The 22,303-nt window shown below is 46.6% G+C and overlaps 1 protein-coding gene across 2 annotated transcripts in view; it reads left to right on the top strand.

Moving 5' to 3' along the window:
• The window catches only part of GNB1 (G protein subunit beta 1), an 88,190-nt gene that overhangs the window by 18,025 nt on the left and 47,862 nt on the right, over nucleotides 1–22,303 (top strand). The window lies entirely within an intron of this gene.

The raw sequence follows: 22,303 nt of genomic DNA on the forward strand, positions 1-22,303 counted from the left end.
CTCGGTCACCGGTTTGCCCAGAACAGGTCTCAGTGTGCGCTTGGCGAGCCGTGGTTCTGTCTGGTCAGTGCCTTTGACTTTCAGAAGTGCCCTGGTGTGGACAGTGCAGATTGTGGTTACCACACCATGGAAGAGAGTTTGGATTTTTCCTTGGTGCAGCGGGAAGCCATTGAAAGAGTTTAAGCAGGAAGTGACAAGATGTGAATTTTAAGATTGTTCAGATTGCTGAATGAAGAATGGATTGTTGGGGGAAAAAATAGAGGCAAAGGTCATTTAAAGGAGGCACTTTTTTTTAAGTTTGTTTGTTTTTTTTTTTTTAGCATTTATTCATATTTGAAAGGCAGAGAGAGACAGAGTGCGAATGGGGGAGGGGCAGAGAGAGGGAGACACAGAATCCGAAGCAGGCTCCAGGCTCCGAGCTGTCAGCACAGAGCCCGAGGCGGGGCTCGAACTCACGGACTGCAAGATCATGACCTGGGCCAAAGTCAGCCGCTTCGCCGACTGAGCCACCCAGGCGCCACTAAAGGAGGGATTTAATGAAAGATGATGTGCCTTGGTTAAGGGTGGAGTGAGGAGGTGGGAAGAGAGGGGTAGATTTCAATCTGCTCTGGAGGTGGAACCAGCCAGAGTGCTGGTGCTGGTGGTCTGGGCGAAGGGGCAAGGGAGAGAGTTAGGCTGCCTCCCGAGTGTTTGCTTTGTAGACTTCAGGGTGGTGATGTGGGCCGCTGGGATGTGGCCGCATGGGTGGGGCAGGTTTGCTGGCTGTCCAGCGGGGATCAGGAGCTCTGCTTGGAACATCTCAGGTTCCGAATGGCCGTAAGACGAGCGAGTGCTGGCTCATCAGTGTGTTCTCCAGGAGTCCAGTCTGGAAGTCAGAGATAGATGCTGTCGCCTGTGCACGGGATTGGCGATGGGAGCAGGAGTGCCAGCCATCAGCGGTCTGAAAGAAGAGGCATGCACAGGGGCAGCTCTTCAGTAAGCAGGGTGGGTGGGTAACTGCTCTGAGAGAGTGTGTTGAAGGGTCTCTTTGACTGAAGGACCGCGGGTACTAGGTGGTGAACCTGTGAGGTAGAGCTGATTGGGGTGAGTTGGAACATGGGAGGTGAGGAAGGAGACGCCAGCCATGGAGATGGGGTGGCAAGAAGCTTTGCCATGGAGGGGCAGCGGGAGGGCTTAGGCATGTTGGAAGGTCAGGTGGGCCCAGTGGAGAGTTGTATTTTTAAACAGGGAGACTCTAAGCTTCTGTTTATTTGGGTGCATGCGAATCCCCCAGGGTCGTGATCAGTGCAGACCCGACCCAGGCGCTGGGTGCGGCTGAGGCGGGGCTCTGTCAGGCCCCCCGCCAGGCTCCTCAGCGCCTCCCTGGCTGCTGTCCCTGGGCCGTGTGCTGAGAAGCCACAGTGGTGGAGGACATTGGTACAAGGGAGAGAGGCGGTCACAGCAGGCTGACACCCTGGGAGCCAGGGGTTCTCCTCCATCGGTACTGCCTCGGGCCCGTCTCTTCATCTGTGCCGGCCGTTTGGTTGGCCTTTCACTTCAGCTGCTCTCACGGCTTTAAAATTTGTCCTAATCAGTATGCTACTCTGTCCAGTTGAGCAAGTTAGCTGTGACCCAGGACACGTGATCGACCGGCTTTCAGCAACTCTTGTGAGGTTAAACAGCAGTTTGACTTAGTATAAAATTTGATTTGTTTGCTAACCGAGCAATGGGTTGAACCAGTTACCTTTCAGCAAACAACACTTTAGTGTCATTTCAGCAGTTCTCCTGTGCGGGAGTCTGCATAAAATGCCTGCCAAGCTCAGAATTTGAAGGTTTGGAAGAGACGGAGTGACATCAAGGAAGATGGCTTTGAGGGGTGCGTGGGTGGTTCAGTCAGTTGAGCATCTGGCTCTTGATTTTGGCTCAGGTCATGATCTCACAGTTTGTGGGTTCAAGCCCTGTGTCAGGCTTCGCGATGACAGTGCAGAGCCTGCCTGGGATTCGCGCTCCCTCTTTCTGCCCTTCCCTCCCTCCCTCCCTTCCTCTCTCTCTCTCTCTCTCAAAATAAATAAATACAATTTTTTAATGTGAAAACAAAAAAAAAAGAAAGATGGCTTTGAGGGGTGCCTGGCTGGGTCAGCCGGTGGTGCATGCTACTGTTGGCCTTGGGGTCCGTAGTTTGAGCCCCACGTTGGGCGTGGAGCCTACCTTAGAAAGAAAAGAAGAAGATGGCTTTGATTGGGAGGGAGTGGGATTGGATTTCAAACAAAACAAAAGATTTTTAAATCTAAGACTCCCAGCAAAGCAGCATGACAAGCGGGTGCAGGTTAACTTAGATACTCCCTGATGAACTGAATATAAGTAGCTCTGAGGCTTTATACGTAGTGACCTGTTACAAAATCGGGGACATTCTTGGGAGAGAAAGTTTTGAGGGTAATTGGGTCATCTGGAAGAAGAGGCAGAAAGGAGGAACCAGCTACATGATGAATAACTGTGATTAGACAAACAGGTTCCTCTCACTGCCACCCCCTCGTCTTTCCGGCTCATTAGTCCTGTGAGTGAGACGGCCGAGATTCACCAGGGGAGGAAGCGGGGACATTAAGAAAGTTCCAGCTCCACTCACCTGTGCTGCTGCTCCTGCCCCTTCCTTTGACCTTATCCTACCTTAGAGATCCCCGGGAGGATCAAGATGCCTGTGGGGCCCCGGCCACAACTCATGCCTGTAATAAACCGTGTGGTTGCTTTATAGTGAAGTTCTGTTTTTAGTGTTATTACAAAACTCAGTAACTTGAGTCCTGAGTATCAAATAATGAATAGAAAAGACAAAGGAGTGAAGGTTCATGACAAGGGCCATGAGTCCTTATAAGATGCTTTTTTGCAAATAACTTATTCTTTTATAGAAACTAACTTTAAAGATAATTTTTTGAGTTCTTAGGCACGTAGACCAATGCCGTTTTCTTTTCTTTCTTTTTTTTTTTTATGGCTATTAGGTCTGAACCTTTTCTTTTTATAAACAGAAAAGTGTGTTTAAGTCGGTTGTAAGACTATATGAAGGGCACTTAAGCAGCATTATTGAAGACAAGAGAGGGCTTGAACGGGTGTGAGTGCAGAACTTGAATGCGGGTTACCTGCGTACACATGCTGGCGTATTTTAAAGATGTCACTTATTGGGGGGGGGATGGATATTTGAGAGGAGGCTGTTCTATGAAGATGAGGGGGGAAAGTGTCCTATTTGATACAGATTTTAAAAGTATTATACAGCATAGGTAGATGGAACAGAGTAGGCTAGATGACAACCTGTCGCCTTATGGGAATTTACTTCACGACTAGTGTGGCATCTTAAACGAGTTGGGAATGGATGGATTTTAATGTGAAGGATGTTGGATCAAGGGGCAGTCTGCTGGGAAAAATAAAGTTGAAAACTCCACACTCCACGGCACATACAGGTTCCGGGTGGATTAAAGGATTAAATGTAAAATTAAAAACATGAAAGTACTAGAAAAATATTGGGGGATATATTTTATAACCTTAGAGGTGGGGTGTGTGAGGAAAGGATTTCTTCACCTGACACTAAGGCTACAAGCCATAAAAAGATTATCTGCTGAAGTACTCAGAACCTGTCTATATCAAAAGACACCTGATGGACGACCTGTGAACTGAGGCTCCAAAGCAGACAAATTGGAGAAAATATTAGAAATGTATATGATAAAGGGTTGATATCCTTAGTATAAAAGAGAAAATTTCAAAACAAATTATTCTGGCAATTTCATTTTTAGGAATTTGTCCAAAGGAGAAAATAACAGAATACTTATTACAACGTTAGTTATAAAAACAGTATTAAAAACAGTCTCTGTTAGAAACCATCACCTTGAATTTTGGAGGTAAAAGAAAACATTTGTCAATGGTGACTAGAATATAAACTCAGTGAGGGCAGAGAGCTCCATGACATGTGCTCTGACACGGTAGTATGTCTCTGAATATTTGGGGAATGAATAAATGGTTGAATCTCCCTGCCTATCACTAGGGATTGGTTACGTTGAGGCACACTCACAGAATACTGTGCATCTGTTTAAAAAACATGTAAGGTGGCCCTTTTTTGTCACGAGGAGATGGCCACAGTGCAGTAAATTGGGAGGGGGGGAGAAGGATTATGTATAGTGTCATTTGACTCATTTGTGAAAAATTATGCACCTGCGTATCGAGGTCTAGAAGAAACACATGCCCCTTTTCACCCCTGTGGGTTGATGGGGGCAAGGGACACGTTATAGTAAGGGACTGTTTTTTCAGTATTTTTTGTGGAAAATTTACCAACATCATGATAATTAGGGAAAAGAAATTTTCATTTTGGAGGAAATGTAACGAAATATAATGACAACATTTGAACGTATTAGAAGCTTCTCAAAGGTAGCATAACTGAAGTAAGCATATTACAGAAATCTCGGTAGTTTGAGCTTTTTTTATTGAAGTGTAATTGACTGAGTTCACCTTTGAGGTAGATGATTTTTACTGGTGCTGTAGTCTGCTCCTTCATAGCATCTTATGTTCCTGGTTTGCTGTTTTTTCCTGCATCTTTTCATTTTTTGTAAAGGATTTAATGCCACGGGTATTGTTATAATTGACATATAACAACGGCAGTCTAAGTGTTTTTTATTAAGAATTTATTTATTTATTTATTTATTTATTTATTTATATATTTAAAATTTTTTTTTTCAACGTTTTTTATTTATTTTTGGGACAGAGAGAGACAGAGCATGAACAGGGGAGGGGCAGAGAGAGAGGGAGACACAGAATCGGAAACAGGCTCCAGGCTCCGAGCCATCAGCCCAGAGCCTGACGCGGGGCTCGAACTCACGGACCGCGAGATCGTGACCTGGCCGAAGTTGGACGCTTAACCGACTGCGCCACCCAGGCGCCCCAAGAATTTATTTTTTTAATTAAAATGTTTATTTTATTAGAGAGAGAGAGAAAAAGAGCATAAACGGAGAGGGGGAGAGAGAGAGAGAAAAGAAAGAGAATCCCAAGCAGCTCCTGGCTGTCAGTGCACAGCCTGACACGGGGCTCGATTCTGTGAACTACAAAATCACGGCCTGAGACTAAATTCAGAGGCAGATGTTTAACTGACTGAGCCACCCAGGTGCCCCTTTTAAGATTTTATTTATTTTTTATTATTTTTTTAAAATTTTTAATGTTTCTTTATTTTAGAGACAGAGAGACAGAGCACAAGTAGGGGAGGAGCAGAGCGAGCCGGAGACAGAATCTGAAGCAGGCTGCAGGCTCTGAACTGTCAGCACAGAGCCTGTCGTGGGGCTCGAACCCACGAACCAGGAGATCATGACCTGAGCTGAAGTCGGACCCTCAACCAACTGAGCCACCCAGGCGCCCCTAAGATTTTATTTTTAAGTAATCTCTACACCCAGCGTGGGGCTTGAATTTACAACCCCGGGATCGAGTGTCGCATGTTCTACCATGGAGCCAGTCAGGCGCATCTGGTGGTTTTCAATAACAGTACTTTATTTTTAAAAAATACTTATTTATTTATTATTTATTTTGAGAGGGAGAGAGGGAGGGAGGGAGGGAGGGAGAGCACATGTGCAGTGGGGGAAGGGCAGAGAGAGAGAGAGAGAGAGAGAGGGAGAGAGAGAATCTCAGGCAGGCTCTGTGCTGTCAGCACAGAACCCATCGTGGGGCTCAGTCTCATGAACCATGAGACCTTAACGTGAGCCAAAATCCAGAGTCGGAAGCCCAGTCAACTGAGCCACCCAGATGCCCCTAGTAATAGTACGTTAAAGTGATGTCAGACGGTAACGCTGCAGTCAGTTTGTCTCAGGCAGTGAGGCAAAACCAAAGACCTGGTGGGATTTACTGAGTGAAGCTCATCGTAGCTGATGTGGACTTCAGGTCCTGGGAAAGAGTGGAGGCGTCCACACCATTCAGTGGATACCAAGACGTGGAGGGCAAGATACTGCTAGATGTTCAGCTACACTCATAACCTCTTGGTTAACATATAAATTGTAAGGGATAGAATTCTACTTCAAGTGTAAATTTGTGCGTGGGGGGAATCTTCTGTCGAATGGATTTTCAGAATTGACTGTCGAGATTATGTAGTTTGATTTGAAGAAGCCGAGTTCATTTCTTGGAGCGCAGGAGTGTTCGGGGTATCTGACGTGTGAGTGCGCTCTCCAGGACAGCAGAAGCCGCTGCTTGGAACAGAGTTGGTAGGTGAGAAAAGACAACTCTCAGTGAAATTAGGAGGTCAGTTTTTGGTTCTAAGACAGTGGAGATTGACGGCATGTAGCTACTGTGGCCTGTATTTCAGGATGGTAACTGTAGCCATGTGCCCAGCACTGTACGCTAAGCCAGAGGTTGGCACAGCTACACCTGCTGTCTCTTTCTGTGTGGCCCAGGAGCTAAGAACGAGCTGAGAATGTGTTTTACATTTTTAAATGGTTAAGCCAATTGGAAGGAGCGTACTTTGAGACATGGGAAAGTTCAGGGAAATTCGAGTTTGTACCCATAGGCAGTTGTATCAGAGCACAGCCTCAGTCCTCATGCGTGTCTGTGGCTGCTTTTGTGACAGCAGGAGCAACAGCAGAACCGAGTCTGTGCTTACAAAGCCCCGGACGTTGGCTGCCTGGTGTCCACGGGAAAAAGTGCCACCCCTGCTCTGAGCTCTTGACCAGCAAAGCATCTTTTGACCTCTTACCAGCAGAGAGGCAGCAGGTCTGAGGGTGAAGCAGTTGACCTGAGGTCGCAGGGCTGGGACCCAGACTCACCCTCTGATCCCAGACTCTTTGTGCAACTGACCTTCAGCACGGCCTCTGCAGAAACACTGCTGAACATGGTTCCCCAGGAACACGGGTTGTTTTCCTTAACGGTGTTCCTGTTGTCAGTCATGTGCTGACGTGCACTAAGCTGACAGAGTATTCTGCAAACAAGATACATAGAGATAGGTTTTCTAAATTCTTCCAGTTTAAATTCCCTCTGGAGTCTCACTGTGATGTTTGAAATTCGGGTGTTTATGTGCTGGAAGTACCTTCTTGGAAGGAGAATTTCTCCGGGATGGATACTTGTACCGAGGAGGGTCTAGAGATGAACTCTGAGGATAAGGCGTAAATTCTTTGGGTTTATTTTTTTTAATTCTCTTGTAGTTCTCAGGACACCTGGGACATATTGGGACTTAAATCAGTGTGGGCTTAGCCACGAGAAAGGCACTTCTATCTCTGAGGAGGCATTTCTATAAAGATGGTTGTTACGTGTACAGCTGTGTGTAGTGTCAGTTTCAGGTGGCCAGCGCCCCCGCCCGTCTCCTTTCCAGGGCAGCAGCCACTGGGGCGGCGGCGCCTGTCTGAATTGTCCAGGGTGCTTTCACTGGGGGATGACCTTGAATATTGCCTATGTCAGTCATAAGTTCTTGCACGGTTTACGTGGTTGGGCATTTGTCACCTAGTCTCTTTGTCCTGCGCGGCCCTCATCGCTGCCTCTAAGCTCGCACTGCTCCGGAGCCTGCCCACCAGGAGCTGCTCTCGCTGAACTGCTTTGATGGCTTGGAAAACCTACAGGCCATTCATGGACTCTGTCGACAGGCAGTGGGGAGGAACAGCGACTGAATTCTCAGAGGGACATTTGGGGTTGTTACAGTGTGGGCTGTACTACTGTTATCTCCTAGGTAGAGGCTGGGGTGCTGCCCGGCACCCCGCGGTGCACAGGGCTGCCTGGTGTGAGCGCCCCTGATCTCTAGCCTAGCACCACACCCTTGGAAGGTCGAGGGCTGTGGGCTGTGTAGGGTCCCCTTTTAGGTTATGGTGGCAGTTTGTGTGGCCTTGGCCTGCTGCGATTCGAACTCAGCTGCCTTCCCTCCCCATGGTGTTTCCGAATGTCCCCAAGGGGTGATTCCCTGCACTCCACTGAGCTCTCGTTCGTTTCTTTATCTTCCTGCGGGGCTCATTAGTTGTACTTCCATAAAAATGAAGTACTTTATACCACTGGGTAGTAAACTTAGGAAGCGGGGAGCACAGCCCCCACACTGTGAAGAGGAGTTAATGGGCAGGCCACACCCCAGTTAGATGCTTGTCAGTCTCCTGGTTGCCCGGTCTGCCAAACCTCGGAGGCTCAGAGCATTCCACTCTTAGCCAAAGAGCCAGCCCCTCTGGCTCAGATCCTCCTTCCTGCCAGACCTGGGAGAGGTGAGGGTGTCCCTAGTGGTCACTGATGGCAGACTGGGCCACAGGGAATGTGCTCCTTGTGTCCCATTTCACCCTACACGTGGTCGCCAGGGTGTTGTCCTGATGGGCACGTGCAACTTTTATGCTCACACAAATGTGAGTTTAAGTAGAAGGCAGGACGCGTGGGGGGCCCAGTCGATGGAGTGTCTGACTCTTGATTTTGGCTCAGGTCATGACCTCTTGGTTTGTGAGATTGAGCCCTGCGTTGGTCTCTGCAGTGACAGTGAGGAACCTGCTTGGGATTCTCTCTCTCCCTCTCTGCCCCTCCCATGCTTGCTCCCGTGCGCACTTGCTTATTCTCTCTCTCTCTCTCTCTCTCTCTCTCTCTCTCTCAAATAAACTTTAAAAAAGAGAAAGAAGTAGAATGTAAAATTCACATCAGTTTCTCACATCTGTTTCCCGCTTCACCACTAAATACATCAGTGTGTATTTTTGAGAACACAGACGTGTTTTTATAAAACCACGGTTCACTCATCAAAATTTGTAAATTCAACACTGATACCAAGTTGTTTCCTGTTTCCTGTTTCGTTAATTGTCCCCGTAATGTCTTCTACAGCTGTTCTCCCTGGTGTCCGGGGTCCAGTCAGTCCAGAACACGTGTTGTGTTTGGAGGTCATCTGCATTCTTTGAGAATCTGTAACAACCTTTCCCTCTTTGTCTTTCTTGCCCTTGACATTTCCAAGAGAACAGGCTAGTTATGACCCTCACTTTGGGTCTGTCTGGGCTTGGTAATGGTTAGATTCAGGTTTTGCATTTTGGGCAGAATACCACGGGAGGGTTGTGTCCTGGGCCTTCTCTGGTGAGCGTTTCTGGCGCTCTGCACTGCTTTGAGGGTCCTGTCTGAACCCCGTCAAGGCTTGGGCTGTGTCTGCTGTGTCCCTCTGCACCAGCTCTCAGTTTCACTTGCCCTGAGCATGCCAGGCCCACTGGGAAGCTGGCTTCGGCTCTGCTGTGGCTGCCCCTGCCCTTCTCTTTCTCTCTCTGTGCCCCAGGGATCCAAGGTCTCTGAGATGCACCCATCCTCAAGGCTGCATTTTAGAACTTGCTTTCTGTGGGAACAGGTCTTTTAGTAAGCAGTTACTAAGTTCATCTTGGGTTTCGTTCAGAGAACACAACGATGAGGAAATCAGTTCCTACCCTTAATGAATTTATAGCTTCTTGTCTGATTTTATGGCTCACACCTGAGGTGGGGGCAGAGAGTAGGCGAGGCTCTCTGGGTGGAGTGGGGCCAAGTGTGGTGGTGTAGGTTGGTGAGGTGCCATCCTACTCCCTCTCTATCCCCCAAGGCCCCGGTCTGAATCTTAATGTAAAGATTCCCAAATTCGTGGCATGTGTAGTGCTTCTAGGATTTTCACAGAGCCCCTACACCAAGATAAATACCTAAAGTTACCTTCGTTGAGTCATTAGAGCCAAAGAACTTAAATATTTATGTCCCTGGAACTTACCAGTAGTCTTTTTATTTTTCAAGTTTATTTTTATTTATTTTGATAGGGATCTAGAGAGCAAGTGCGGGAGGGGCAGAGAGAGAGGGAGACAGAGAATCCCAAGCAGGCTTCGCGCTGTCAGTGCAGAGCCTGATGTGGGGCTCGAACTCACGAACTGGGAGATCATGACCTAAGCCAAAATCAGACGCTTAACTGACTGAACCACACAGGCGCCCTCTTAGTAGTCTTTTTAAAAAGGAGTATCAGTACATTAAAAAAATATATACTTTATTGTTAAGTAAACCACTGTTGTTAACTAATGGGCTATGTAGCTTCTCAGGCTTCAGTATGAGACTGGATACCACCACCCGCATTTCCTGTTCCATGTTGATTTTCTCGTGGTGCTTACTTTATTATCAAAGCAACCGCCGAAAACCTCGCTTTGCGAGGATGTGACGTCATCACAAAGGATGTAGTGCCATCTGCTGGTGGAACTGTGGCCTAGCCACTCGAGCTAACTGCTCCCTTGGTGTCTGTCCGCTGCCCGGTTTCTCTGGGTGTGTGTCTCCACTTTAAAATATCTTGTGGCGTTCTGTGAGTTCGCTGCAGCGTCCCGGGCATCTCACCGTGCATGTTGGGAGCTGGGGGTTCAATGGCTCGTGGGTCCGCCTGAACCAGTCACTGCAGCCCGGTGGGCAGTGTGTTCCCAGGAGAAGGGCTTCCCCACCGGAAGTGCCTGGGTGAGGGCGGAAGGAGGGGTTCTTCCCTCACCCGGAGTCAAAGGTAAGCCCTCTTGGTGATGTCACCAGAGGAGAAGTTGGAGGACACACGGAGGCAACCCACAGATGTCGACTAAAGAGGCCTCACCAGCATTCATAATGCGGCTTCTAGAGAAAAGTGGCATCGATCTTCTAAGAAACTCTACTTAAAAATGGACCTTGGGAGGTAGCAGCTCTTCTTGACACTTGGGAGAGATGAACTAAAGATGTGTGTTGTGTCAAAAGAGCCAGTGGCCCCAGTTCTTAGATGCTCTCTTAGCTCTGACACCATAAGCGGATAAGACTGTGGGGATATTCCTCAATGCTTTTAAAGAAGACAGAGATTAAAGAGATTTTGTCGTTGTCTGTTTTATTTTTTAGGGCCGCATGTATCTGTTGACCGTAAGTTTTGGGGAACTAAATTATTGCGTATTTGGATTCGTGTATGACGCTTTATGACTCATCCTTTGGAGCTGACTAAAAAATGGTGACAGGGTAAAGGAATAAACGCTTATATAACTTACAGGGGGATGTTTGTTACTCTGTTGAAGACACCGGTCATTGTGTCACAGCCATAGTGCCTGTGGCAGGGGCTGCCATCCTCTCCTGTGCTGCAGCTGGCTGGCCACCTGGTCTGAGGACAGTCAACCACTGAGCTGGTGCAGAGGAATTTTTCTGGAAACAGACACGGCTGACATTGGGTGCCGGTTAGGATGTGGGATTCTAGGTGGTTTCGGACTGCGTACAAGATGACAGCGGATGGTCCGGAGAGAGGGTGGTGGAAGGATAGAGAAAGCGCACCCAGAAAAACAGAAAGGTCATCAGGAGCCAGCCCAGACTGGGTTCTGGTTCCTGTTTCTTCCTCATTTTTATGTCTCCTGGAGCCCCCCGTTCTCCCTGTCCTTGGGAACTGTCAGATCCCTCTCCACTTCCCAGTAAGGCTTTTTTTTCCTTCTCTCTCTTTTTTTTTTTTTTGGCAAACAGAAGAGCCTTGACTAGATCAGTCAAACTTTTGGGGGCAGGGCAGGGTAGTTAGGAGGAATCAGGAGTCATTGTAATTTTTCACTTGTAGAGTTAACCACTTCCTAAAAGATGTAGTTGTTAGTAACAACTTTCTTTTTTTTTTTCCTGTGAGGTTTTTTATTTGCAAACAGGACAGATAATCAGATGATGAATTTATCCCATGAAAGTATATGACATAGTTAAATCAGAATATGCTGTCCATGTAACTTTTCTTGGATGCCTTCTCTATGTCATTGTTTCCTGGGACAGTTCTCTCAGAAGGCTCAATGGTACACGAGCCTCTTACGCTTTCTGAATTAACGCTATTTGTCGCTTTAAAAGAAAAATGACTGGTTGTTAGAATTTATATTTGTGATCGTCCCAATGCATCATCAGATTGTTAATTACTATATTAGGTAGGATTGGGAGGAGGAAAAATCATTCGTTGAATAAAAGAATGAACTGATATTAGACGTTTGGGAGGCAGCTTTGTACCAGACCTGGGCGCTAAGAACCGCAGGAAGAATGAGCCGGTGTGGTCGCGGTCCTGAGCTCCGTACATCCAGGTGCTGTCCTCTTGTCTCCACCAGCTCAGGAGTCACTTGACTCACCTCGCATTATCCAGCTCTGTGGAAGGACCCCCACCCCCCTGCCCCCCAGCCAGCATGCAAACAGCAGGTGACCTTCCAGTGCTTCCCTCACTGCATAGCTCGTGGTGACTCTGCTTTTCCTTCTCCGGGGTCTTGTTGGTCTCCTTGGCTTTTTAAACGTTCCTGAGGAATGAGTAACTTGGGTGGAATTTGGCTTTCTGACATTCAGTAAGCTTCTTGGGAATTCCTAATGACTAAGGATTCTTTGATCAAGGAATTTTATCTTACTTGAGTATTTGCTTTTTTACTGTGTTTCCCCACCTTCCCCCTTTTTTATGACCAACCTTTTTTGTAACAACAAGGTTTCTTTTAAGAGAGGGATAGCCGTTGCACTAAACAGGGAGGGACAAAAAATTGATTTGTCAGCTTCCTGTCACCTCCAGAGATAAGTGGCAGGGTTTCTCGTGTCTAAGGGGGTAGGAGGCTTAAGTAGCAGGAAGAAGTCAGTGTCCCAGGGACTTTGCACCTGCTCATCCCTCTCCTCAGGACTCTGCTCAGACACCTCCATGCCTTCTCTAGCCGCCTTCATAGAGGATCCCCGCACCCCTCCTCCCCTCCCCACCTCGCGCAGTTTTGTTTTTCCTTCATACTGGACAGCGCCTGACGTGTCAAAACTGCATACTTGGGTTATTTACTTATGCCTTCCTCAGCTAGAAACGAAGCTCCCCGGCGGCAAGAACCGTGTCTTGTTTCCTGAGGGACACCTCTGCTTCAGTGCCTGGCACGTGATAAAGTTTTGGTGAATCTTTGTTGAGTGAAGTGAATGAATGTGTGAGCTGGGCTCACACATATGCACCCGGATATCAAGGCCATTTTATTGTTAAATCTTTTGTCAACGATTTAAAACTTTCATCCACTTTTAGGGTTGTTGGGTAGTATGGCCGCACATGCCCTCAAACTGGAAGTAAATATTCCTGTTTACCTCCTTGGCCTAAACTGGTGCCAGGCACAAGGATGGGCTCACTAAGTGCTTTTCTGACAGTGACCGTGTAGTAAACACAGTTGTCCCGAAGCTTTACTGGAAAGAGCGCTGCGTAATTCTAAGCAGTCTGAAGGTACAGAGTCTCTGTCCTTTCCAGCTCCCACTGTAAGTCACACGTGAGTAGGAAGAGGAGTTACAGAAACTTCCAGTGCAGAGTGCTTTCCGTGTTTTGCAGTTTTTAGAGGAAATTTGATACTCATGTCTTCAGCTCATACTTGTTGGAAGGACATCCTCTTTCTTGACTGTGGGGGATATTTTGCTTTTTAAAATTGTTTCTATTCTTCCAGGCAAAAATGCATTCATGTTTCTCGGATTTATGTTTAAGAGAGATTCTGTGGAAGTGGTCTGGATCTTGGTCCACACGTGGCAGAGAGCAGCAGACTCTCCTGGCATGTTTGTGTACGTGTATCTGGCCCTCCTCAGACTTCGTGATCGGAGCCCTAGGGGAGGGCACCTGGGACACGGTGGGTGAGGTGGAGAGCTTTAAATCAGGCTGGGCTAAAAAATTTGATTTTCTTCCGTAGGAGGAGTGTTTGAAGAGTTGAGCGGAGGAGTCAGATGTCAGAGCTGTCCTTCAGAAAGATAAATGAGGCAGTGATGTGTAGGGCGGCTTGAAGAGGGAAGGAGACAGCTGGGGGAGCGAGTCTGTAGCAGGCTAGGCAGGGCTGGAGGCCAGGGGCCTCGGGGCTGGAGTGCAGAGCGGGGAGGGGACGGGTAGAATTGAGTGGCAGCCCGGTGGGAAGGGTGTTTTGAGAGTGTGCTTTGAGGAGAGTGGTGAGCCCAGCGTCAGTTGGTTGGGAGAGGTCAGGCCTGTAAAGAGCAGGGCCTTGAGCCCTCAGAACACTGCAGTGTTTGGGGTTCTAAGAACTGCGTGCAGTGAGGGGAAGGAGAAGAAAGCATGGTGTCCCTTAGACCAGTTGGAGGGTGGAGCTCGAGGAGGAGGAGGAAGTGATGAGCAGCCTGTGTTGCTAATATAGGTCAGGTGGGGAGGAGGGCTGGGTTCTGTTGCCGTGGTCCAGGGGGGAGACCGGTGGAGGGTATGTCATCAGAGGCAAAGCATTCCATCTTGGAAAGGAATTTGGGAGACCTCTTCCATAAAACCAGGAGTTCGTGTACTTACTTGCAAGCACCTGGGGAATGGGTGCTTGGTGCTGGCACAGGTGCAGGGTACAGACTGAAACACACAGCTGACGCTCTAGATTAACGAAACACAAGAAGAATTAATTATAAGGACTGGCATGTAGAGGAGCCTGAGAAGGGATGGGAACAGGGGCAGCGGTGAGCGTGCTCCTCCCGTGGGTCTCTCGCTCTCTTGGCTGCTCAGAAAGCTATGTCCCAGTTGTGAAGGGTAGCCAGCCACAGCTTTCAAGTTCATGTCCCACTGCCAGTCGCGGAGAGCCTGCCCCACTGACAGTCTCAGTTTACGCATTATTGGGGGATCGAGTTTGTTCTGTCTCTTGAGCTGAATACCTTTTCCTGATCTGGTCAGTGATGATTGGGGTCAGTGGTGGGGAGACAGGCTTGTGTAGTGTGAACCCGGTGCCAGGAAACAGTGGATCATCCCAAGATGGGTTGGGAGGAGGATCCATGGGGGTAGCTCCTGGAAAAGGTGGTTTATAAGCTGAACAAACCGCCTCCCCGCCCCCCCCCCCAATCCAAAATGGCAGGCGAGGCAAGGCACAGGCCCAGCTCCTAGTCTAGTAGGATCGAGAAATAGAAATGGAGCAGGAGAACGCAAGGGAGATGGGTTAGCTGGGGAGAGAGCGGCAGTCAGGAAGTTTTAATGAAATGTGTCTTTAAGCTCTGAATTTAAGGTTAAGTGGTATTTCCTGGCAGAAGGAGAGAGAGGACAAAGAAAATTCAGAGCTGAGGGGAAAAGTCTCAACAAAGGGACAAGCCTTAATTTTTGTATCTGGTTTTCTTTCTCTTAAAAAAATTTACATAGACTCCTTGTCTTAAAATGAGTAAATATAGCATCAGTAGACTCCCCTGGGCTCGTCTGGTTGCTGGGTATAATGCTAACTGTTCGTACAACTTTGAGCTAGTTACTGACCTTTCTTTGCTGTGGATATCTTTTTTGTAATTTTACAGAATTAAAATTACAAGGAGTGATGATAGTTGATATATCATTGGGTTACAGAGGGGTTCATCTGGTGATACACAAGAGTACTTAGCACCATAACACCTGTCATACAAGTACAAGAACATACAGTTTTAAGGTTGAGTAAAAATTTAAGCTTTATCTTTTTTCCAGCTATACTCTTATTTATTAAAAAAAAATTTTTTTTTAACTTTTATTTTTGAGAGGGAGAGAGACAGAGTGTGAGCAGGGGAGGGGCAGAGAGAGAGGGAGACACAGAATCTGAAGCAGGCTCCAGACTCTGAGCTGTCAGCACAGAGACCGACACAGGGCTCAAACTCATAAACTGTGAGATCATGACCTGAGCCAAAGTGGGATGCTTAACTGACTGAGCCATCCAGGTGCCACTCCAGTTATACTTTCAAAATCTTGTTTCGTGGCTTAGAATATATCTGTTTATGGGGCCTGGCAGAGGAAGAGGTGTGCCGTTCCTCTGTGCAGTCACTGTTTACTTCCGTTCTGTTGATCTATCTCTGGTACTCAGCAAAAAATCATGTAGTACACACAAGGTGGTCTGTTGTCGAGAGGTAAATCAGTGGAGTGGACTTGGAGGTGACCCAGATGTTGGGACTGTTGGATGGGCCTTCAGAATAATTGTGGTGGCAGTTGAATTGCATTAGAAATCAGTAATAGAACCCCATCTGGAAAATCCTCAAATACCTGGAAATTAAGCAAGTCAAAGATGACATCATAAGGGAAATTTGAAAATACTTGAATTTGAATGGAAGTGAAACAAACACATGGACATCTGTGGGGCACAGTGTGAGCAGTGCCACGGGAACCATGAAGGAATGATGTGCTTGTTGTAGAAACAAAGTCTTCGCGGTCTAACCTTTCTGCTTTCTGATGCCAGAAGGACACATTGAACACAAAGCAAGAAGGAAATAATGATGAGGGTAAGAGGAAAATCCATGAAAGTGAAAACAGCTACAACAGAGAAAATCACCGAGACTGAAAATTATTTTATTTTTTTAAGTAGGCTTCACGCCCAGCACGGAGCCCAGTGTTTGGCTTGAACTCAGGACCCTGAGATCAAGACCTGAGCTGAATCAGATGCTTCACCAACTGAGCCACCCAGGTGCCCTGAAAAATCGGTGTTTTGAAAAGATCAAATTGATAAACCTCTAGCCAGCCTGAGAAAAAGAACACTGAAACACTGTTAAAATGAAGAAAAATTAAATATAAAAAGTAAAAATGAAATATTAATTCATCTATTTTTCAAAGTGGCCTTAGAAACCAAAGAGCATTGATGGTGTCAGGAAGTCATGAACATGTGCTGTGCCTAGTTTCCCGGCTGCTGAAGGAGCTCCTCTCACTGCATCGGTCAGGGAAGAGTCAACAGAGTTAGGAAAACACAGTAATTTCCTCTGATTGATCTGTAGGTAACCTCATCTTTTGTTAGAGAATGTCAAGGGCATTTTAAAAGAAGATTTATATTTGCTTTTCATTGACCTTAGTATTCTCCTACCCCCTAACTTTTAGTTTTGAAGCTACAGGAAGTTGAAAAAATAGGTGAGTGAATATTCTGTACCTTTTACCAAGTAATCTGTAACTTTTGGGGGGTCCACATTTTCTGTCTCTTGGTGCTTTTTGGTGAATTGTTAGAATGTTGTAGATGTCATGATACTTGATTCCTTACAACTCCAGCCTGGTGTCTCAAGGACAAGGCCATTCTTTTGTGTTTCCACAATAGTATCATTACATGCCAAGCTTTAACATGGATTCAGTGACACCTAACCCAGTACACATGTCAGTTTCTTCAGCGTTCACCCAGATGTCTTCATACCCTTCACCTTCCGGATTTAATCAAATTCATGTGTTGCAGTTTGGTACTCGTGGCTCTACCTAGCCTCACAGCATCTTGAGTGGTCTTCCCACCTTTTTTTTTTTTTTTTTTTGCTTGTTACAACATTGACATTTTTGAAGAGTTCAGGCCAATTTCTTGTAATGTCTCACATTCTGGATTTTAATAAATGTTTCCTCGTAATTGGATTCAGGCGTGTTTTTGGCGAAAGTTCTCGGTAGGTGACCAAGACTTCACATTTTATCATATCATGAGATACCTAATGTTAGTTTGTTCCATTCTTGGTAATACTAAGTATCATCCTTTGATTAAGGTGGTATCTATTAGATAATAACGTTTGGTTTTTAAAATTAGGAAATTATGAGTGATACTGTTAGACCTTGTGAATGTCTTCTAACAACACATTTTAGCATCCATTGGTGATCTTTGCACGTGTTACTACTCTCAAGGCCCCAAAATAGTAGTTTCCTAGATCTGTCATTCCTTATACATCATTGCATTCCTTTGTAAAGAAGAGCTCTACCTTTCCTCTTGTTTATTTTTTGAGTATTTGTGTGTGTGTGTGTGTGTGTGCACGCGTGCATGTGTGTGTGTGTTTTCAATGAGATATATTCCATTTTACCCTCAGATCTTCCTAAATTTGGCAAGGGGACTCTTTCACATTATCATTTCACCTTCTTGCTCAGAACATCTCTTTTTGTTTATTTATTTTGAGAGATTGAGAGAGAGAGAGAGAGAGAGAGAGAGAGAGAGAGAGAATGAATGGTGGGGGGGTAGAGATGGAGAGAGAGAGGATTCCAAGCAGGCTCTGTCAGTGCAGAGCCTCTGTGGGGACAAACCTGTGAACTGTGAGATCATGACCTGAGTCGAAATCAAGATTCGGACACTTAACTGATTGAGCCACCCAGGCATCCCCAGAACATCTTGTACTAGAGAATTATTCAGAAGTGAGAAGTTTACTTTGTTTCTTACAAGCCTTCCCAGTCCCTCATGCAAACTCTTAAGACTGGATGTGTTCTGGAATCCCGCCTTTTTCAGGGTTTAGGAAGAAAAAGTGGTGTATATATCACGGATGCATACTACCTCCAGTAGGGCTTGTAATCAAACACCTTAAAGCCTGTGATAAAACATGACTGCCCACACTTAACAGGGTAAGGACTAATTAATGTCCTTGGGTCTGTTCTGCTCTGGTCTGGGGATGTCAGGATTGCAGGTGACAGTACACCCGAATGTTCTTTCTGTCTTAGGGTTATGTTGATATAAAAGAAATCATTCCCGGGAGATGTACCTTTGCTCGATTTGAAATTTTAATGCAGCCAGTAAAGGAATCCTCTAGATATGTCTCAAGAAGATTCAGTTTTTAGCTTTTGAAAAATATGAAAATAACAATACTCGTAAATACTAGTATTTGGTCCTTAAAACCTCGTGATGTATTAGAATATATATGTATAGGAGAGTTTATCATTAAATATTAATATCAATATCAATGTCAAGGCAATATTTAATATTGCTAAGTTAACAACTCTGTAGAGTCAACTGTAGGCTCAGCTGATTTTTTTCCAAGAGGCTTCAAAAGACACATAACCTTTGACATAATAATCCCATCTTTACAGGACACCTGGGTGGCTAAGTAGGTTAAGTGTCCGACTTTGGCTTAGGTCATGATCTCAGGGCCGGCGAGTGTGATCCCCCTCGTCTGGCTCTGCTGACAGCTCAGAGCCTGGAACCTGCTTCAGATTCTTTGTCTCCCCCACTCTTGCATATGATGTCTCTCTCCCTCTCTCTCCCCGCAAAATGAACATTAAAAAATTTTTTTTAAATAATGATAATTCCATCTTTAGAAATCTGCTCTAGGATTTTAACCTTCTTCAGCCAGGGAATCATAATGACCTTGGCTATTGGGTATTTCAGCTAAGTGAGCTATGATGCCCACAGTTGCTGAGAATCGCTGAGCTACCACCCCTCCCCTTTTTCTTCTGTCAAGTGGCCTTTTCTGCAATGGCCCATGTCTTTCCCCCTGACCCCCAGAACAGGAGCTCTTTCCTCCCTGATCCCTGGAATCCTGTCCTGGCCATTCACCTGTGGTGCAGGGTGTCCTGTGTGTGCATTTCTAGGACTTTGTGTGGATCACACAGGCCTGAGTGAAACTAGCCCTTAAGTTTACTTGTATTGGTAGAGCCCCCCCCCCCCTTATATTATAGGCTAATGTCCCCTGGCCTGGGAGACCCATGTGGGGGCAGCTAGGCTAAGCTGTTTTGATGGCTTGTGTTCTCAGCATCCAGCACACTGTCTTATATCCTAGGTATTAAAATGTATTTGTTGAGTGAACGGATAGATGTTTAGGGAATTTGACCCATAAATCATTTAAAGCCAAGGTACTCAGGTAGACTTCAAAGACTCGTGTTTGAGGTGTAGCCAGAGGCAGCCTGAGACAGTGCTGGAAAGGAGGGTGTATAGTGTGCAGCAGTCTGGTCCTTTTGTGAGGGAATGGTCTGGAAGCTTTGCACCTGACTTGCACAGTAGACCTGTCCACAGGAGACAGAGGGTCACAGAGTAGGGCTCCTGCCTTCTAGCAGAGCTGCCTCCACCAAGGGAAGGGGGTCTCAAAGCAGTGTTGTTGGGTGGGTAAGGAGTTGTTCATTCGAATTATTAAAAATGTTTGACGGGGCACCTGGGTGGCTCAGTCGGTTAAGCGTCCGACTCTTGATTTCGGCTCAGGTCACGATCTCACGGTTTGCGGGATGGAGCCTCGCGTTGGGCTCTGCGCTGACAGCTCGGAGTCTGCTGGGGATTCTCTCTCTGCCCCTCCCCTGCTGGTGCTCTGTCTCAAGATAAGTAAATAAACTTTAAAAAGTTTGATTTGTTCATAAGATTGCTGAGACATTTGTATTTACTCTGTTAAATCTATCACTTGAATTTTACATATTTTAAATTTTGATTAGGATTGGCTTTATAAACTGGTAACCTTTTTCTTGAATTTTTGTCTATGTCTTCCTTTCTCTTCCTCCAACTTCCGTTATGGATTGCTTTCTAAAAAGATGTGAGAAAACTTCAGCCTGTCCTCATGCCACCCCTTAGTTCCACTTCATAGCAGCAGCCCTCCCTTGTAGCCAGGCTTCGGTGTAACCCGGAAGGCCCTTCTCCGCCTGTCTGAGAACCATCGTTCTCAGGTCTGGGCGGGCACTTCCCCCCGCCCCGCTTGTGGGCCCTAGACACCTGCTGGCTGGAAGGGACCCAGCGTTACCAGCTCCTAGGAGTCTCAGGATGTGCATTGCCTCTCCACTTACTTTTGCCTCCAGGAGGCAGAGTAGCATCGTGAGACTTTGGCTTTGGTCTCATTAAATCCCCAGTTTCCTGATTTTCTATAAGAGTGATGCTCCTGGCTTAGGATCACATGGCTGTGTCTGGAACAGTGGTCTTGTCTTCTGCGCCGAATAGTCAGTAAAAGAGCCCCACCTGGGTCTTATTTTTAGCCAGAAACAAATCCAGACAGCTGTACGTGTGAATCCAGGCTGAGGCGGTTTGATTCTGGTGTCCACACCCTTTCTCCCACCGTGACTGTGCCCATAGGAACTGCAGGCTGGGGAAATACTTATGGGGGCGTGGCTCCCCGTTTTCTTCTTCCAAAGAAAAGGAATAGGGAGTTTGCTTTCATGCCTTGAGCCACGGCAGTCTAGGTGTTTGAATCAGAGCAAACTGTGATACATTTTTCCATTTTAATTTTTTCCTTCTTGTCTCTTGATGTGGAAAGTACCTCAAAGGATTTGTATTTGGAGACTGGGATTAATTGTGACAACCAGTCTGAAGGTGGAGCTCTCACCTGAGCCCATATTCTCCCCAGGGACACCTAGTGGCGTCCCGAGTTAGTTTTGGTTGTCACACTGGGGAAGGAGGTGCTGTTGAATATCCCACAGTGGGCAGTACAGCCCCCTCCCGTGAGAATGACCCAATCTAACCAGTCCTGCCGGAATTTGCCACTGCCTGCTTATAGACTCGGTAGTTCACTGACACGTTCACTGACACAGCAGGTGTGCCCTCCCGAGAGCTCCCCTCTTTGGGTTTGTGAAGGCCAGTTGGCCACCTGTTCACTGATTTTCTTCAGCTTCCTCTTCCACCTCCACACCTACTGGTTTGGTTGTCCTTTTAAGTACCTTTAATGGCACATCCCCCCCCCCCACCCTCTTTTTTGAAATAAAATTTGTGATACGTTAAGGGAACCAGTTTAACGTGAACGATTTAGTGGCATTTAGCACACTTCCTGTGTTGTGCAGCCATCATGTCTATCTAGTTCCAGAACATTTTCATCTTCCCAAAGGGAGCCCTGTATCTTTTGAGCAGTATTCATTCGCACATCCACGTACACAGAGAGCGCCCCTCGCAACCACTGCATTCTGTCTGTGTGGGTCTGTCTCTTTCCTAGAAGCAGAATATTTTCTATTTCACGTAAATGGAAGCATATACTTTGTGATCATTTGTGTGTGGTTTCTCCACACAGCATAATGCTTTTCTGGACCGTCCACACTGTAGCACGTGTCAGTGCTGCGCTCTTCTTCGTGGCTGGAGAACATTCCATTGTTGGCTGTGCCACATTTTGTTTATCCACTTATTCGTGGACGGACATTTGGGCTGTTAGCACCTTTGACCGTTGTGAATAGTGCTGCCGTGAAGTGTGTGGACATGCATTGAGCACCTGTTTTCGGTTGTTTGGGCTACATGCCTAGGAGCAGCCGAGCTGCATCACATGGCGAACCTGTGTTTAACCTTTTGAGGAAACTCCATACGGTTTTCTTTCCACACTTAACTTTTATTGACAGGAAAGCTTGTGCTTATTACAACTTACGCAATGTAATTCCCAAATAAAAGTATTTTGTGAAGTGAGTGTTTTAGAATTCACAGTTCAACTGGGGGACATTTCATTTTGTTACTGCCTCTCCTGACCTCCAGACTAGATGTGTGCCCGGGCGTTTGTAGCTGCACAAGGTAGTGAGTCCGTCAACAGGCAGGTAGGTGGTAATCTGTGAATCGTCCAGAATTGGTCTTTTCACATAATTTGGAGAGATCACAAAAGCCTATTTAAATGTTTTCAAATTTAGTTTCTGAGAAAGAACAAGCAGAGATTTCAGAAGAAATCTAGAATTAAGTGTACTTCGGTTCTGGCTGCAGTACAGAGAGAGGAAGAGAGTCGGGGATTCTTCCAGATGCCAGAGCTGGGGCTCTGGATGGCCCTGCTGCCGCAGGAGTGGTGCGGAGCTGGCGGGTTGCACACACACCCCTGTGGAGCAGTCACACTTGGAAGCAGTTGTGCCGCCTTTGAGATGCAGATGAGGTCCTTTACATGTCAA

The sequence above is a fragment of the Panthera uncia genome (assembly GCF_023721935.1).
Source record: "Panthera uncia isolate 11264 chromosome C1 unlocalized genomic scaffold, Puncia_PCG_1.0 HiC_scaffold_4, whole genome shotgun sequence".
Taxonomy (NCBI): Eukaryota; Metazoa; Chordata; class Mammalia; order Carnivora; family Felidae; genus Panthera; species Panthera uncia.